At 46.7% G+C, this 19,151-nt stretch overlaps 4 non-coding genes across 4 annotated transcripts; all 4 read left to right on the forward strand.

Annotated features, from left to right (window-relative positions):
• The first annotated feature begins 1,695 nt into the window (after window positions 1-1,695).
• TRNAI-UAU (transfer RNA isoleucine (anticodon UAU)) lies at window positions 1,696-1,787 on the forward strand. The gene is given in 2 exon segments: window positions 1,696-1,733; window positions 1,752-1,787. It is a non-coding gene; the product is annotated as a tRNA-Ile (tRNA).
• A 104-nt stretch (window positions 1,788-1,891) lies between these two features.
• On the forward strand, window positions 1,892-1,983 carry TRNAI-UAU (transfer RNA isoleucine (anticodon UAU)). The gene is given in 2 exon segments: window positions 1,892-1,929; window positions 1,948-1,983. It is a non-coding gene; the product is annotated as a tRNA-Ile (tRNA).
• Window positions 1,984-7,424: 5,441 nt separating this feature from the next.
• On the forward strand, window positions 7,425-7,516 carry TRNAI-UAU (transfer RNA isoleucine (anticodon UAU)). The gene is given in 2 exon segments: window positions 7,425-7,462; window positions 7,481-7,516. It is a non-coding gene; the product is annotated as a tRNA-Ile (tRNA).
• Window positions 7,517-18,271: 10,755 nt separating this feature from the next.
• TRNAI-UAU (transfer RNA isoleucine (anticodon UAU)) lies at window positions 18,272-18,363 on the forward strand. The gene is given in 2 exon segments: window positions 18,272-18,309; window positions 18,328-18,363. It is a non-coding gene; the product is annotated as a tRNA-Ile (tRNA).
• Window positions 18,364-19,151: the final 788 nt, after the last annotated feature.

Genomic DNA, 19,151 nt, shown 5'->3' on the forward strand with positions numbered 1-19,151 from the left:
CCGCAAGCATCAGACAGGTGGTTAGGTTGACTGGCAAGTTTTGCAAGGAATCTGGCTGCAAGATCAATTGGGAGAAGACCGTAGATTTCCGGCATGGAGAGTGGAGCGAGAAGCCTGAATTATTTGCTGGCATTCAATGGACAGCAATGTCAACAACGTACTTAGGTGTTCCATTACAATGTTACGAAGACACCGAACTGTATTGCAACGAGGAAACAGAACGCTTGAAAGAGAAGACGCAGGGATGGCAAGGTCGAAATTTGTCAATGTTTGCCGGTGCAACTACTTGCAATCTATTCTCAGTTGCGAAGTTATAGTATGTTATGCAATTATTGTTTATGTCGCGTACTAACCTACAAAAATTAATAGAGTCTTTGCAGTGTATATTTGCGGAGGAAGTTGGGAACGAACCAGTCGAACTAATCTGTTTTTGTCCGTCAGAAAAGGTGGTCTTGGTCTGTCGCACCTGTTTATCAGACAGATTGTGTCGCGTTTTATATTTTTAAGAGATCAGTGTGACCCATTTCTGCGCACAGTTATGCAAGTTTGTTTACACAATGCACTACCTGAATTCATCGTCTCTACAAAAAAGACTGCGATGCACCGTCTAAAAGGTCATCGGCGCGAGGTTGTTGTAGCCTTTCGCTTGCTTAAAGTAAGGTTTTCCATAGAATACTTGAGCACGGTAAAAAAGAAAAAGCTCTACAAGGATTTGCTGGATGTTATGTTACCTCTGCCAGTGTACAGAAGCATATACACTGGAGGCTGTGGACAAGACGTCTTAAAACGGGTTAAAGGAATACCGATACGGCCGCATGTAAAATCCTTTTTCTTCAAGCTCCATACAAACACTGTACCTGTAAAAACGTGGCTACAAGATAAAGGAATGATTGTAATGTGGACAGTCAACTGCATACTATGCCAAAAACCAGAGACAATAGAACATGTATTTATTGAATGCTGGGATCCCATATTGCACTGGGACATCCTTCCCCGAATTATCAAAAAGGACTTACCTATTACACCACATGGAATCCGATATTTACCAGTTGAGAATCACGGCGACATTCCCTACGACATGATAATGATACTCAGCCTCCATAGTATATGGAAAACCCAATGTCGGTAAGACATGCCCACACTAACGCTCGGCCTGTAAGGGAAAATTTTATTGAACATGTAGCGTATACGCGAGAGCTTTACCGAGCCCAGCCAGAAACACCTGATTGGGTTACACTATTTGATCTGTTGATCAAATCTCAAAAGTTTTTGAGATCCTTGTGTTGTTTTCTGTATTATGTAAACAATGTCGCAATGTCGCAATCGGTTAGCGCACGGTACTTATACGACAGTTCTCTTGAGCCATGCCGGGGTTGTGAGTTCGAGCCTCACCTGGGGAATGTTCTTTTATTTTCGACATTCGAGAAAAAAGTCCTCATACGCACGCCAATTTATCATTCCATTGTTACCCGATATATGCTCACTTAGGTTTCTGCTGCACTCAATCCCCAGTTGCGCAATTGGTTAGCGCACGGTACTTATACGACAGTTCTCGTGAGCCATGCCGGGGTTTTGAGTTCGAGCCTCACCTGGGTAATGTTCTTTTATATTCGAGAAAAAAGTCCTCATACGCACGCAAATTTATCATTCCATTGTTACCCGATATATGCTCACTTTCGTTTCTGCTGCACTCAATCCCCAGTGGCGCAATTGGTTAGCGCACGGTACTTATACAACAGTTCTCGTGAGCCAAGCCGGGGTTGTGAGTTCGAGCCTCACCTGGGGAATGTTCTTTTATATTCGAAATTCGAGAAATAGTCCTCATACGCACGCCAATTTATCATTCCATTGTTACCCGATATATGCTCACTTAGGTTTCTGCTGCACTCCATCCCCAGTGCCGCAATTGGTTAGCGCACGGTACTTATACGACAGTTCTCGTGAGCCATGCCGCGGTTGTGAGTTCGAGCCTCACCTGGGGAATGTTCTTTTATATTTGACATTCGAGAAAAAAGTCCTCATACGCACGCCAATTTATCATTCCATTGTTAACCGATATATGCTCCCCCACTTAGCTTTCTGCAGCACTCAATCCCCAGTGACACAAGATTCCACTTCCGGACACCGCAGCGAACGAACGCGGGATGCCTTGCTCCGTAGGGGCGGTTACAGCAGCCCTCGGCCGTGGCACCAGGTGTACGGATAAACCTTACCCGGATTATCAAGTTGTTTTGCCTCATCTGCCTTGAGGTACATCAGTTTTGTACACAGTATTTTTGCACGCGGATGTTAAAACCAGGCCGTATCGGGTCGAGCACTTTCGAGATGCGCTCGCGGGTCTTGCACTGCTGCCGGAAGTGGTGGCCCTTGGCGCCTTCCAAATGAACCATGTATGGGCGGTGACCTTCCGCGATGAAGCTTCGAAGAAAAAGATGCTTGCGGCAGACACATTTAACGTGAAAGACCAGCCCTGCGTCGTTTATGATGCCTGCAACCAAGGAATCAGACTGAAGCTTTATTGGCTGTTGCATTTCGTTCACGACGACGAAGTTCGAGCAGCGTTAACCCCTTAAGGAAAGGTTACAGATATCACCCGAGAGAAGTGGCGAGTACAGGGATGTAATAACAAAGGGTCCTCCACCCGTTTGGGGACACTCTTGCCAAAGCCTGGAATTACAGTTGGAGACTTGCCTCATCAGGTGCGTGTCGCGGAAAACTTAGCGTGAGGCTCCCGTGATGCCTCCGGTGCAATGGAACTGGACATATCAGGCGCGAGTGTCGCATACCACGCTGTGCACTCTGCCGACGATTCGGCCACAAAGAACAAGACTGCGTGCGATACTATGCAGCGGTAACAAGCCCAGTTAAAGGCGACGATATGGCTGAACACATAATGGACCATGCTGATGCCGATGCAGCATCGCGAACAACGACCGAAGAACCGGCGGCCTAGAGCACACCCTCTGAGGCGTCTTCACTTCCGGAAAACTCCACTGGGCCCGGCGGCAGCCAATCTGGCGAGGCAAAGAGCGTGCTGGTTGGGAAGCCGACTAACGACCAAAACGTCAATGAGAGAAAGGACGCGATTTTAGTAAGCACATTAGCGACGACTGCGAAAGACGAGACCGAAGGCATTGAGGATTTTGAAATGACAGCAGCCGCTAAAGCAGCTGCAAAGAGGCTTCGTGAGGCCACCGACGAATCTCAAGGTTCACCCGAACCATCGAGCAGCAGCGAGCCGTCGCCGAAGACGGCTACAACGAGGCGACTGGGCCTCAAACCGAAGCCGAAGATACCGCCTGATAGGCGGACGACTTCAACATCGTCCCAGCCTTAGCGGGGCGAGAAGTGTGTTCAGCCAGCCTGTCCTCAGTATGAGACGTTACCTAACTGTCAAGTAGAATGCGACCTGCGCTGGTTTTTGCTATTACTGCCTGTCCAGATGTGAGTATCATTCCGGCTGTTTGCTAATCCGAAAATGGCTGTTAATCTGACAGTTACCCTTTGGGTAGCGACTTTGAATGTGAGAGGTTTGGCATCCCGTAGGAGGCAGTGCCAGTTAAGCCGTCTCTTGTTGGAAAATCACATTTACATAATGGCAGTGCAGGAAACTGAGGTAGAAAGTGAAGAGCAAACGGACAGAATGCTCGAACCTTTCAGGGATAGGTATAATGTATGTGTGTCTCATGCTAGAGGCACTTCAGCGGGTTGCATGATACTTGTTCGAAAATGCACCGATATTGTAGCGCAATCTGTAAATTCCAGTGATGATGGCACGCTACACCCGCCGTGGTTGCTCAGTGGCTATGGTGTTAGGCTGCTCAGCACGAGGTCGCGGGATCGAATCCTGTCCACGGCGGCCGCATTTCGATGGGGGCGAAATGCGACAACACCCGTGTACTTTGATTTAGGTGCACGTTAAAGAACCCCAGGTGGTCGAAATTTCCGGAGTCCTCCACTACGGCGTGCCTCATAATCAGAAAGTGGTTTTGGCACGTAAAACCCCATAATTAAATTAATTATGGCAGGCTACTATTCATTGACTTTGGCTTTTGTGGCCTCCTTTGGTGTGCAATATCTGTGTATGCTCCGAATAACATTAACGAACGTGTAGAATACTTAGAGAACATGCATGACGTACGAAAGAAACATAATTTTATTTGGAGACCTTGTGTGTGCAGGCCGCAAGACAGAGTAAACAGATTGACTTACCGCGATAGAATTGCGACGCTGTTAAACGCGCTTGTAAACGAACTTGAAATAGACGGCGTAGGTTGCATTTTTGACGGCGATGAGCACGTACAGTATACGCACTACCAAGGTGTAAGTCATGCTAGACTATATCGCGCATATGTTCCGGCAATTGTAAAACCACACATTACTACATACAAAGTAAAGAACGTCACAGTTAGTGATCACTGCTTGGTGATAGCGACACTAGGAACCAAGACAAAAGTGTCCAAGTTCAGTTGCAACTTGTGGAAATAAACCATACACTGTTGTATGATGAAATTTTTGTTAACAAGGTAAAGGAAAAGATAGATGAAATATGTTTGGTTGAATCTTCCAATTTCACAGCGCTTTGGGAGCAATTTAAGAATGAAAGTAAGATTGCAGCGAATAAACGAGCTTGCGTGAGGCGCAGAATTGAAAAACAGCAAGAGAAAGAACTTAGGAGCACGTTAGATTATATGATTGCGGTTGAGAGTGCTAACCCTGGACACTTTAGCAAGGAACTACGTCACCTTAAAAGTAAGCTTGAAGTGATAGATGAAAAGAAATATCGTGGAGCGATCGTCAGAGCACGAGCTGAAAGACTATGGCTAGGGCAAACGCCTACTAAGCGGGCACTCGGTGAAGAAAAAAGGCAAGCAGTAAAAAAGATATTAAAAAATAAGATATAGAAACTAAGTGACACGTGACAAGGAATCGATAGAGAAAGCGTTTGTTGAATGCTATCAAAAACTGCTACGCCCAAAAATAAAAGATACAGAAGCCTTTCGAAACGAATTTCTGTCGCTCATGCCAAAGCCAGGCGATGAAGTAAGACAAACGCTTGAACTGCCAATTAGTGTACATGAAATAAAACAGGCCATTGATGAACTAAGCACCGGCAAAGCACCTGGGCCTGATGGACTAGGGGCTGCCATTTACAAATGCTTCAAGGAAGAACTGGCACAAGCGTTACATCGCGTGATAAATGAGTGCTACGATCAAAAAAAGAGCACCTTCATCGTTTAGAAAAAGCCATGTAGCACTTATTCCAAAATTGAATGATCCCAGGAAATTGTTGGCTGTTGAGGCCTATCGACCTATAGGTCTCACGAATGTAGTCTATAAAATATTTACGAAGGTGCTAGCCAGGAGATTGCAGACCGTTATCACACACCTCGTATTACCTCACCAGACATGTGGTATCAAAGGAAGGACAATTTACACAAACATACACACCGCTAGAACTATTCTGGAATGCGCTGACATGACTCACGACAACATAGCTATGATAGAACTGGATCTTCAGAAACCATTTGATAGAGTTAATCATGACATATTACAGTTATTATTAGAACATTGTAATGTAGGTAGTGTTATCACTGAAGGCATCAAGATGGTGTATGAAGGGTGTGCAGTAAACCTTATAATCAACAACACCTTAAGTGAAAACATTCCAGTACTGTCAGGTATAAAACAAGGGTGTGCGTGTTCGTCTCTTCTTTTTGCACTTTATTTGGAACCCTTATGTTTAAAAACTCGCATAAATACAAGCGTGCATGGTTATTCCTTTTATGCCACTGAAGTAAAGATACTGGCATATGCGGATGACATAGCCACATTCTGCAAAGACAAGGACAGTATTAAAGAAGCTGTTAAGGAAGCTACATCATTCTGCAGTGCTACCGGAAGTGCCATCAGCTGGGATAAATCTCTCGGCATTTGGCATGGAAATTGGGGGCAAGCGCCGGAAGCGTATGCAAACATGCGATGGACAAGTATTCCTGCTAGATACTTGGGGGTTCCTCTTCAGCATTATCGAAGTACTGCATAATACTGGGCAGGAGAGACAGAAAGGCTCAAGGATCAGTCTGAAAAATGGGGAGGGCATAACTTTTCTATGTTTTCCCGCGCCACAGTCTGTAACGTGTTTTTTGTTGTAAAAGTGTTTTATGTACTTCAAGTGTTCAGTATGAGCAGAGCTTGTGTCCAAAAATTACACACAGTGTTTGCCACCTATATGTGGAATTCTACCTGAGAACGCACCAGTCGGTGAAACTTGTTCCTTTCGGTGCAAAACGGAGGGCTTCGTCTGTGTCATTTATTTAGGAACAAATAGTTTCAGGCTTTTCTTTCTGAGAGACCAAAGTGATGTTTTCTTGCGTACTGTTATACACATGAGGCTGTGTAATCATATCCCGGATTATATTGTGTCATCAAACGCAGATACGCGTGGAACACTGAGCAGTTTTTGGCGCGAAATAGTGTCCGCATATCAAGTACTGAAGCCACGGTTTTCCTTAGAATACTTGAGCGCAGTGGCGCGTAAACGTTTGTACAAAGATCTAATTGATGTTTTTTTACCAATACCGTTGTACCATTCCAACTATCAACTAAGACCAGAACGAGACGTATTAACATGAGTTCGAAAAATGCCAGTACGAGCGTCAGCAAAATCATTCTTTTTCCAACTGCACACGGGTATGCTCGCTGGAAAACCGTGGCTTCAAAGCAAAGGTATCTTTGTCCCATGGGGATTACACTGCCTGATATGTCGGAAGGAGGAAACCATAGAACACATCTTTTTGGATTGTCACGATGCTATTTTCCTGTGGGACATCCTTAAGCGGACACTTCAGAAAGATTTGCCAGTAACACCCTTTGGTATCCGATTCTTCCCATGTGAAGACCCAGAAGAAATCCCATGCGACATGTTCATGTTACTGTGTTTGCATAGTGTGTGGAAAATGAGGATGGCGGTCAGAAATGCGGATGTGAACGCAAGATCGGCCATGCAAAACTTCAGCGACAACTGTGTGTACATACGAAAATGTTCTCAAAATCCAGAGGGACCCACCGGATTGGATACCTGTTCTGGATAAGCTGGCTTCTCTGAAGCCATTTTAGCCTCACCCTCCAGCCATGAAAAGGCTCACGCGTCTTTTATTGTACTTGTAAAAGTGTATTTATGTGTTCTGTGTTTGGAAGTGCCAAACCGGTAATAAAGAAAAAAAATGCCCAGTGTCGCAATCGGTTAGCGCATGGTACTTACACGACAGTTCTCGTGAGCCATGCCGGGGTTGTGAGTTCGGGCCTCACCTGAGGAATGTTCTTTTATATTCGACATTCGAGAAAAAAGTGCTCGTACGCACGCCAATTTATCATTCCATTGTTACCCGATATATGCTCACTTAGGTTTCTGCTGCACTCAATCCCCAGTGGCGCAATTGGTTAGCGCACGGTACTTATACGACAGTTCTTGTGAGCCATGCCGGGGTTGTGAGTTCGAGCCTCACCTGGGGAATGTTCTTTTATATTCGAGAAAAAAGTCCTCGTACGCATGCCAATTTATCATTCTATTGTTACCGGATATATGCTCCACCACTTAGGTTTCTGCAGCACTCAATCCCCAGTGGCGCATTCCACTTCCGGCCACCACAGCGATCAGACGTGCAATCATGGACTCCTATGGCTCAGGCGGGCGTGTCCTGCGGTAACAGGCTCAACGAGAACGACGATACTGACTATCAGATGGTTTTGCCGCAGCCGCCTACGGGTGGTGTCGCGTTGAACACCGTGTTTTTACACGGCGACATCCGGGCGAGGCCTTTTAAGGTTGAAGATTTTCGTGATGGGGGGGGGGGGGCTGCGCCCTACCGGATTGCTGCCTGAAGTCGTTGCGCTGGGAGCGTACCAGATAAACCATGTCTGGGCGATCACCATGTGTGGCGCTGCTGACGCAACAAAGCGTCTGCAGACCGTCAAGGAGCTTCAGGTGAAGGAGCGGCGCTGCCTCATCATCGATCCGCAGGACCGGACGGTGAAGTTGCGGCTGCACTGGCTACTCCACGGTGTCGACGACGAGGATGTGAAGACGGCATTTGCGGCCTTCGGCAAGGTGCTGGAGGTCAGCCGGGAGCGCTGGCGCGTTGAAGGCGTCAGTGACAAAGGCTCGACGACGAGGAACGTGCTGTTGAACTTCAAGAGCGGTGTCACCGTGGATGACCTGCCCCATCAGATCCGGGTCGCCGGTGAGCTGGCCCTCGTCGCCGCCCCTGGAAGGCCGATGCAGTGTTTGCGCTGCAAAGAAAACGGTCACGTACGCCGCGACTGTAAAGTACCCCGATGTTCTCTGTGCCGACGTTTCGGACATGTTGACGCCAAATGTGAGCGTTTTTACGCCGCAGCGGTGACAAGGTGACAAGACAGCAGAGGAAGCCATGGACGTGGCTGAAGCTGAGGAAGCTGCCAGAGGTACAGGAGACGTGACCAAACTGCAGGAGACCACCACTACAGCGGCACCTGCTGCAGAGGAGACACACCGGCTCCCTAAACTCGCGAATAAATCTCCGAGGACACCGACAACGGCAGAGAAAGACGTTGAGAAAGGGAAGTATCTTCCGCAAGTTGTGGTCGGCGCGCTGACCGACTGCAAGGACCAGGCAGCTGACGGGACCACCAATACATCGGTTGCTAGCGCGGCCGTCAAGCGACCGCTGGAAAAAGAAGACCTCAAAGGTAGCCATGAGGCAAACAAGACATGTGGACCGCCTGCAAAGACGCCCCTGGGGAGACGCTCCAGCTACAAGGCAGTGCCGAACGTCGTGGCAGGGAGGCGTGTCGGGGACAAGCCGGCGCCACAACAAAGCGACACCGGGCAACCGGACAAGCGCGGTGGCGTCTAGCGTTGTGCTAGACGTTAAACGTAAGCACCATGCTTCGGGTTTCCCTTTAAAAATATTAGTGAATGATGGTTTCCAACCTGTCTTTTAGTTTCACCACACTTAATGTGCGAGGACTGGCTGCTAAGAAAAAGCAGAGTCAGGTCTATCGACTCTTGGTGGACCAGCACATTGACGTGTTGGCAGTACAAGAAAGAAAAGTTGAAGGGGAGGAAGAAACCGGAGGCATGGTGCTTCGTTTCACGTCTAAGTATTTTGTGTTTGTTAGCCATGCCGTGGGAACATCTGCTGGCTGCATCATTTTTGTTAAAAAAATGCAAAGCCTTCTGATACAAAATTATTTTTCATGTGTGTCGGATAGGATTGTGTGGTGCGATTTTTCGTTTGGCGAGCATGACTGGCGGGTCATTTGTATTTATGCACCAAACGCGGATAAAGTCCGAACCATTTTCTTTTCGGAGATTAAGAAGCATCTCAATGTCACGAAACAACTGGCTTTGCTAGGGGATTTCAATTGCGTATTGAGTGGGAGGGATAGAGCGACAAGAAAGAGACCGAACGACAACAGCACCGTCTCGTTAAAAGAACGGATAGACGAGCATGATATTGCCGATGTTGCCGAATGTCTAGAAGGGGAACGCGAGGTGCAGTACACGCATTTTCAGGGCTCTAGCCATGCTCGGCTAGACAGGATTTACGTGTCCCTTCAGATCATACCTGCATGTAACACTTACACTGTACTACCCGTCTTTTTCTCAGACCATTGCTTAGTGAAATGCAATGTGGGTGAAAAAAAAAGATGTAATAGTATTACCTGGGATCTGTGGAAATTTAACGCAACGCTACAACGTGACGAGCACTTTATCTGTTTTGTGTCAGAAGAAATAAACGAGGTTAAACTGGACGGTAATAAGCAGATAGGTGTTGATTGGGAATTACTAAAACAAAGTTTTAAAATAAATGCAATCGCAAGAAGCAGCGTCTTGAAATACCGTGAAAAAATGAGAGAGAACGGGCTGAAGGAAACATTGCGGAAACTAATTGTGCTGGAAAGTAAAGCGCCAGGTCTTTTTAAAGAAGACCTACTTAGGATAAAACAACAGCTGGAAGAATTCGAGGAGAACCGCTGTCGCGGGGTGCTCGTTCGAGCCAGAGCACAATCATGGGCCGTGGGTGAAGCGCCCACGAAACGGGCGCTAGGTATCGAGAAGACGCATGCGCGGCGAAACGAAATAGAAGTGATTGAAGAGAATGGCCAAGAACTGAATGACCGGGAGAGCATCGCAGGTGCTTTTCACCGGCATTAAGAGCGACTCTTTGCATACCAGCCAGTCGATATCGAGGCATACAGAGCAAACTATCTTTCTCGTATGCCTCAACTATCAGTGGAAACGAAGTCACTTCTAGAAGCACCCATTACGCATGCTGAAATAGAAAGTGCTATAGATAACCTGAGCCCTAATAAGTCGCCAGGTCCAGATGGTCTTGGCGCGGCTTTTTATAAAGCGTTCAAGAACGAGTTGGTGCCTTTGTTGAAAGCGTTGTTTGACGAAGTTTTTGCTTCGAAAACATTACCACCGTCTTTCTCTGAAGCCCATACCGTCCTTATTCCTAAGACGAAGCAAAAAGCAATGCTGAGCCTAGTCACAGCATACAGACCCATTTCATTGACCAACACGGATTACAAAGTTTTAATGAAACTTCTTGCAAGCCGATTACAGTCAATAATTAAGGATCTTGTAGGACCACACCAGACTTGTGGTATAAAGGGACGCACTATTGCGACAAATGTACACACGATGAGAGGCGTCTTGGAATGCTGTGACCATTTTCAATATGCCGTTGCCATCCTGCAAATAGATTTAGAAAAAGCCTTTGATTTTGTCCCGCACGAAAATTTGTTATTAGTTCTTGAGCACGTGAATGTAGGATCAATCATTGCTGATAGGGTAGCTCTGGCGTACCGGAACTGCTCAACACGGCTGATTATTAACAAGACACTGGGGGCCCCCATTAATATAGAGCGTTCCGTGCGCCAGGGGTGTTCTCTCAGCCCGCTTTTGTTTGCCATCTATCTAGAAAGCTTTTGTTTGGCAATTATTGAAAACAGTAGCATAAAGGGCTTCAAACTCATGGAAGCCGAAGTGAAACTCCTGGCATATGCAGACGATGTAGCGGTGTGCTGTACAACACACCGCTACATCGCATTACAGAGGTAACATCCATTGTTAAACATTTCGGAAACACAACAGAGAGCTTTGCAAATTGGAATAAATGTCTCGGTTCTTGGCATGGTGAATGGCAGTCAACACCGGAAATGTTCGCCAACATTAGATGGATTAAAGCGCCAGCTAAATATTTGGGCGTTCCGCCCGAACATTACCGGCGGACTGAGGGCTATTGGCTAGAGGAGGCCAAACGACTCAAGGAAAAAACAACAAATTGGAAAGGTGCTCATCTCTCGATGTTTGCGAGAGCTGCTGTATGTAACTTGTTTTTAATAAGCAAAATATGGTACGTTATGCAAGTTTTCTGTTGCTCTCGCTTAAGTGTGAAAGGTTCCATAGAGTTTTTGCTGTGTTCATTTGGGCATCAGAACGGGAGAGGTGCAGCTGCACAAATTTATTTAGGAGAGTCAAGGACGGGGGCATGGGCCTGTCGCATCTTTTTGTGAAGCAGCTAGTAAACCGGTTTTCTTCCTTTCGAGACGTGCATGACCCCTTTCTGCGCACGATGTGCCAGTTACGACTGAGCAAGCATCTGCCGATGTACGTGGTCTGCACTTTAAGTATGCCTGGTGCTCTTCGAGGGTACCTAAGGGAAGTCGTTGACAGTCTCCGTTTTCTGTCCGTACGTTTTTCTAATGATTATCTCTTTTCCGTGTCGCGGAAGAAATCGTACAGGAATGTAGTTGACATGATTATGCCGGTTCCGATGTACAGAGCCATAAACAGTGGAGGACAGGGAACTGACGTGTTAAAGCGTGTTAAGAAAATGCAGGTGCAGCCAAGCACTAAATCCTTTTTCTTTAAGTTGCATACCGGAACTTTGCCGGTACGGGCCTTTGTACAAGAGAACGGTTCTTATTTACCATGGGGAGCAAACTGTCTTATATGTAAACAATTAGAAACAATTAACCATGTTTTTTTGCATTGTTGGGCAGGGGTTTTCTTTTAGGACGTTCCTCAAAGAGCACTACAGAAAGAATTGCCTTTAAGTCCATTAGGTATTAGACTTTTGATGGTTGAAAATGAGGACGGCATGCCTTTGGACTTAATTATGCTAATGGACCTCCACTGTTTATGGCGGGCTCGAATGGCCGGTTTCTTTTGTGAGCCTGACAGCCTGCCTGCGCGGCTGCTCTTCCGGGAAGCTATTTCCAAGTTCATTGATGTAATTAAAGAACAAGAATGTCCTCCGGATTGGCTGGCGAGGTTTGAGCCCCTCGCCACATTAAAGGAATTTTAAACTTGACATGGCCAGCCACAATGTGACTGACCGCACAATATCCATGCGCACAAAGTTGAATGTGTGTTTGTGTATATTTATGCATCGCTTACCTTACTTCAAGAAATGATGCCCTTTGTGTTAGCTTGGAGAAACTTCCGTCAATAACAAAATCCCCAGTGGCGCAATTGGTTAGCGCACGGCACTTATACGACAGTTCTCGTGAGCCTTGCCGGGGTTCGAAGTTCCAGCCTCGCCTGTGGAATGTTCTTTAATATTCTACATTCGAGAAAAAAGTCCTCATACGCACGCCAATTTATCATTCCATTGTTACCCGATATATGCTCCCCCACTTAGGTTTCTGCAGCACTCAATCCCCTGTGTCGAAATCGGTTAGCGCACGGTACTTATACGACAGTTCTCGTGAGCCATGCCGGGGTTGTGAGTTCGAGCCCCACCAGGGGTATGTTCTTTTATATTAGACATTCGAGAAAAAAGTCCTCATACGTACGCCAATTTATGATTCCATTGTTACCCGATATATGCTCACTTAGGTTTCTGCTGCACTCAATCCCCAGTGGCGCAATTGGTTAGCGCACGGTACTTATATGACAGTTCTCGTGAGCCATGGCGGGGTTGTGAGTTCGAGCCTCACCTGGTGAATGTTCTTTTATATTCTACATTCGAGAAAAAAGTCCTCGTACGCACGCCAATTTATCGTTCCATTGTTACCCGATATATGCTGACTTAGGTTTCTGCTGCACTCAATCCCCAGTGGGATTCCACTTCCGGCTACCATAGCGTGCGGACGCGGAATGTCGGCTCCCGCATGGGCGGTGTTTGCGTCCCAAAGGGCCGGGGTATCAGGTTTATGGATACTGCTACACAGGAGCACCAGATTATTTTGCCGCAATTGCCGAAAGGTGCGACCGTCTCTAGTACCGTCTTTTTGCACGGGGATGTCAAGGCGAGGCCCTATCGCGTGGAACATTTTCGAGACGCGCTAGCTCGTCTGCAGTTGATGCAGGAAGTGTTGGCTTTAGGAGCCTATCAAATGAATCACGCATGGGCTACCTTCAAAGATGAAAAAGGAAAGCAGAAGTTGCTGTCTACGGAAGCATTACCTGTGAATGGTGAGCGATGTTTGGTGATTGACCCACGCAACCAAGACGTACGCATGAAGCTCTACTGGCTGCTGCACACCACACCAGATGAGGACGTGCGAGCGGCGTTGGCACCCTTCGGAACAGTGACCGAGATGTGAAAGGAAAAGTGCCGTGTAGCCGGATGCAGTGACAAACGATCGCACACAAGACTCGTGTCCTTATACTTGAAACCTGGCCTCACCACAGAAGATTTTGCGCATCAGCTACGTGTCGACGAGGACCATGCACTCGTGTTGGTGCCTGGCAGAGCTCTGCCTCCGGTGTCACGGCACCGGTAACATACGACGCGAGTCCCATGTTTTACGTTGCGGGATCTGTCGTCGCTTCGGCCACGAAGTTACCCAGTGCGTGCGAAGTTACGCGACTGTGACAGGGTTTGGCAAGAGCGACGTGATCAACGAACACCTAATGGACCAAGCTGATGCAGAGGACACAGCTGGGGAGGGCGAGGTCCAGCCTAACTCTGACGAGACGCCAGCCGCTACGAGCCATGACAAAGAGCAGCAGGAGGAAGCCAGCAAAGAAGAAAATATGGCACAGAAGCAGGCGACAGAAAGCAGCAAAGAAGGCGAAGCTGTGCTCGGAACCGCCGAGGAGACCATGGACGACAGCCCTGGAATCGTTGGGGGCAGCGCAGAGGCGCTGAATAGCGGCCACTCTACAGCTCTCTCAAAAAAAAACCGAGATGAAAGCGTTGGAAATGCTGGAAAAGGAGAAGACCTGAGTGCAGCTGAAGGACCGCCTGCCAAGACTACCACCTCTCGGCGGCTTTCGCTGAAGCCCAAACCGAACGTCCCACCGCACAAGAGGACACCGCCTGCAGTGCCCCTCCCTTGGGTGGCCCGCTGGTTGGTAGTAAATAACGAATGAACTGAGGGTGGACGTGTACATTGCAGTTTCCATGATGTGTGCCGACAAGGAGGACGCGAGGGCTTCGACCAGTGTGGCGGAGCCATTTAACGATGTCGTCCAGTCCAGGGCTGTAAGTCCGTTAGCAGTAAAATTGCATCAGGTGCCAAGTAGTCCATCTGTCCCTCAGCTTTCTAAACATGGCTTCAAAATAGGGACACTCAGTGTGCGTGGCCTGTCGACGAGAAAGCGGCAAGCTCAGCTTAAAAGGCTGTTAATGGACCACGACATTGATATTCTTGCAGTTCAGGAAACAACAATTGAAGGTGAGGAACAGACGGATAGAACGGTTGAAGTGTTTAAATCAAATTACAATGTTTGTGTTAGTCATGCTAATGGGAAGTCTGGAGGAAGTGTTATTTTTCTGCGTAACACTGTCGGTATTATTGAGGAGACTGTAGTAGCACTCGATAATGGCCGATTAGTTATGTGTGGCCTGTCTTGCAGTGAAGTAGACTGGAGAATTATCTGTATTTACGCCCCGAACAAATCAAGCGAGCGAAAGGTATTCTTTGAATATATGGCCACCTTCATAAGTTGTGATAGGAGAATTCTTTTATTACTTGATTTTAATTGTGTATATTTGCCCAAGGACACCTCTAAAGTTGCGTTCATGAATGACAAGAGTGCAGAAATGCTCAGATCCACCATTCAAGAGTATGACCTTGTTGGTGTGGGTGGTGTACTACGTGAAAACCAAGTAATGTTCACTCATTTTCAAGGGCGGAGTCACGCAAGGCTCGATAGGGCGTGTGTGCCCGCGGAACTGGTACCCACTTGTAATCAGTACACGGTTAAACATGTTAGCTTTAGTGACCACAGTTTAGTGATGTTCACAATCGGTTCTAAAGTGAAGGAGTATCGTTTTAATTGGCAGCTGTGGAAGCTCAATGAAAAGTTGCTACAGGACGAAAGATTCGTCGACGAAGTAACGGAAAGAATTAAAGAATTGCGCGCAAGAGAACCTAAACGTTGGTTCTATGCGTGGGATCAATTTAAAAGCGAGGTTAAAAATATAGCAATTCAAAGGGCGTGTGTATTGAGCCGCCAGGCTAAACAGCGAGAAAAAGAACTAAACAGTACGCTGAAGTATCTTGTAGATGTTGAAAGCGCAGTCCCTGGGCATGTTACAACTTAAACAAAAACAAAAACAAAAGAGCAGCTGGAACCCATTCAGACTGAAAGATACGAGGCAGCGGTAGTAAGATAACGCGCCGAGCGAATTTGGTTAGATGAAGCCCCGACGAAACGGGCACTCGCAGACGAGAAGAGATATGCGACAAAGAAACAAATTAAGGAAATTTGCTATCGCGGCGTTCTTTCACGTGATCAAGAAACCATTCGAAGCGCTTTCGACGAAAGGTATTCTAATTTGTTTAACAGTAAAGTAGAAATAATTGAGGAGTTCAAGACACATCTTTTGCCACTCGTGCCAGCACTGCAGGACGAAGTAAAGACGGAACTCGAGAAACCTATAAGTATTGAAGAGTTAGAACGAGCAATCGATGAGCTTAGTTAGACAAAGGCTCCGGGGCCCGACGGCCTAGGGCCTAGCTTCTACAAGTTTTTCAAGCGTCAAATGGCGGAAATACTCTACACCATCATAACTGAAGCGTACGAAGTTAAACGACTGCCTCCATCTTTCAGTTCCAGCCATATCGTATTGATACCAAAGACTGATGAGCCTGCCAAGTTGCAGTCGATGGAAGCATATCGACCAATTAGTTTCACGAACGTTGATTGTAAGATGCACATGAAGGTCCTGGCCAAAAGGCTTCAGTCAGTTATTACATCTGTTGTTGGCCCACATCAGACATGTGGTGTTAAGGGGAGAAAGATATTAACAAACATCCACACAGCGAGAAGTGTTCTCGAGTGCTGTGACGTAACCCTCGGACACGAGGCAATGGTACAGTTAGGCCTCGAGAAAGCCTTCGATAACGTTGCCCACAGTATATTGTTTCCGCTGCTCGAACATATCAACATCGGAAAAGTTCTTCAAGAAGGGGTGCGAATGGCATACGCAGACTACAGTGCAAGGCTGATAATTAACAACAAGCTGAGTTCTAGTATACCGGTTCGGTCGAGTGTGCGTCAGGGATGCCCGGCCTCGCCCTTGCTATTCGCCATATTTCTAGAGCCATTCTGTTTAAAGGTGTTGCACAACAAGAAGGTCAATGGATTCCGACTTCATATGCACGAAGTTAAAATCCGGTCATATGCTGATGGCATAGCGATATTTTGTGGCGATCATGACAGCATTGTTGAGGCAGTGAAAGACGCAAAAATGTTCTGTAAACTTACTGGTAGTGCCATAAGCTGGTAGACAAGCATTGGTTTTTGGCACGGAGAATGGGAAAGTACGCCTGCTTATGTGGAAAACATCAAATTCATTCAGAGGCCCTCTCGATATCTAGGAGTCCCATCGGAACACTACCGCGATGGAAAAACGCATTGGGTAGGTGAAATAGAACGAGTCAAACCACAGACGGTGAAGTGGGGAGGTCACAACCTGTCTGTTCGCACGAGCAACTGTGTGTAATTTGTTTCTGGTAGCAAAGGTGTTCTACCTACTGCAAGTTTTATGTATATCCAGAGTATGCGTGCAGAAGTAGCACCGAATTTTGCTGTTTGTATATGGGGATCATCATGGAAGCGCACAACTCGTTTAAATTTGTTCATCCCATGCTCAAAGGAGGCTTGGGCCTATCTCATTTATTCCTAAAGCAGGTAGTTTCAAGTTTTTGTTTTTTACGAGACCAATGAGATGGTTCTTTGCGGTCCGTAATTCAATGGCGATTGTGTGATGCGTTGCCCGATATCATTGTGACATCACATGCTGGACCTAAGGAAGCGATCAAAGGCTTTTGGTCAGAGGTGGTGTATGCTTCTCTCCTCCTCAGTGCCCATTTTTACGCAGATTACTTGCATACTGCAAAACGAAAACGATTGTATAAAGACTTATTAGATATTATGTGCCCAGTGCCTGTGTACCGAGCTCTGTATAACTTAGGACACGAAAAGTACGTAATGAACCGGGTGAGAAAGATTCCTGTGCAGGCGACCACTAAATCATTTTTCTTTTGTTTGCACACTGGTCGCTCCCTGTCAAGCCGTGGCTCCAAGAGGAAGGATTCTTCCTTCCTTGCAGCGTTAACTGCAACATTTGCCAAAAGCCTGAAACAATAGAGCACATATTCCTAGACTGCTGGGATTCAGTATTTCTGTGGGACATTCTCCAGCGAGCAATTAAGAAGGATTTACCGTTGACCACATTTGGTATTAAGTTCTTGCTGTTGACTGACTTAGAGGGAGTGCCGTGTGATATGGTGATGCTCCTCTGCATGCACAGCGTGTGGAAAACTAGGATGGCTGCAAGAAATGAGGAGGTGAATCCAAGACCAGCCAGGGACTATTTCATTGACAATATTATTTATGTGCGCGAAGTCTTAAAAACCCAAACAGAGCCACCAGACTAGCTACCTTTCCTTGATCAGCTAGTGATGATCAAGCAATATTAACTAAGCTCCACATTCGAATGCGCAGCGGTTCCTTTTTTGACATCACTCCATATGTTCAATTCAGAGATTGAATTCGTGCTTTGTATATCCGCATATGTACAGTTCTCAAAACAGGAAATAAAGAAAAAAAGACTCAATCCCCAGTGGCGCAATTGGTTAGCCCACGGTATTTATACTTCAGTCCTCGTGAGCCATGCCGCGGTTGTGAGTTCGAGCCTCACCTGCGCAATGTTCCTTTATATTCGACATTCGACAAAAAAGTCCTCATACGCACGCCGATTTATTATTCCATTGTTACCGGATATATGCGCACTTAGGTTCCGGCTGCACTCAATCCCCAGTGGCGCAATTGGTTAGCGCACGGTACTTATACGACAGTTCTCGTGAGCCATGCCGGGGTTGTGAGTTCGAGCCTCACCTGGGGAATGTTCTTTTATATTCGGCATTCGAGAAAAAAGTTCTCATAAGCGCGCCAATTTATCATTCCACTGTTACCCGATATATGCTCCCTTTGGTTTCTGCTGCACTCAATCCCCAGTGGCGCAATTGGTTAGCGCACGGTACTTATGCGACAGTTCTCGAGAGCCATGCCGCGGTTGCGAATTCGAGCCTCACCTGGGGTAATGTTCTTTTGTATTCGACATTCGGCAACTGATGAACCGGTTCTTCTTTTTTCGAGACACAAATGACCCATTTCTGCGCACCGTGATTCAAATGAGGCTGTCAAGAGCACTTCCCGAATTTGTAGTAGGTACGGGAATAATGCCAGGATCTGTCCGCGGTTTCTTTCGGGCAATAGTTGACAGTGTTTCTTTTTTTGCGTGTTCGTTTTTCAAGTGAATATTTGTGGACTGCAAAATGGAAAATGTTATACCGTGATTTGTGTGATAGTGTTTTGCTTGTACCCATGTACAGAGCCGTGTACAGTGGAGGCCCAGGCCTAGACGTACTGAAAAGGGTGAAGATGATGCCAGTTCAACCAGCCACGAAATCTTTCTTCTTTAAATTACATACCGGTACCTTATCTGTTAAAATCTTCCTGGAAAAACGTGGGTTCTACGTGCCATGGGGAACCCACTGCCTTATTTGTAAAAAACCGGAAAGCATAGATTATGTCTTCATCCACTGTTGAGAAGGGGTTTTTTCTGGGACATGTTGCAAAGGACATTAAAGAAGGAGTTACCGATAGATCCACACGCACTCAGGTTTCTGGC

This window comes from Dermacentor variabilis, unplaced genomic scaffold (assembly GCF_050947875.1).
Source record: "Dermacentor variabilis isolate Ectoservices unplaced genomic scaffold, ASM5094787v1 scaffold_17, whole genome shotgun sequence".
Lineage (NCBI taxonomy): Eukaryota > Metazoa > Arthropoda > Arachnida > Ixodida > Ixodidae > Dermacentor > Dermacentor variabilis.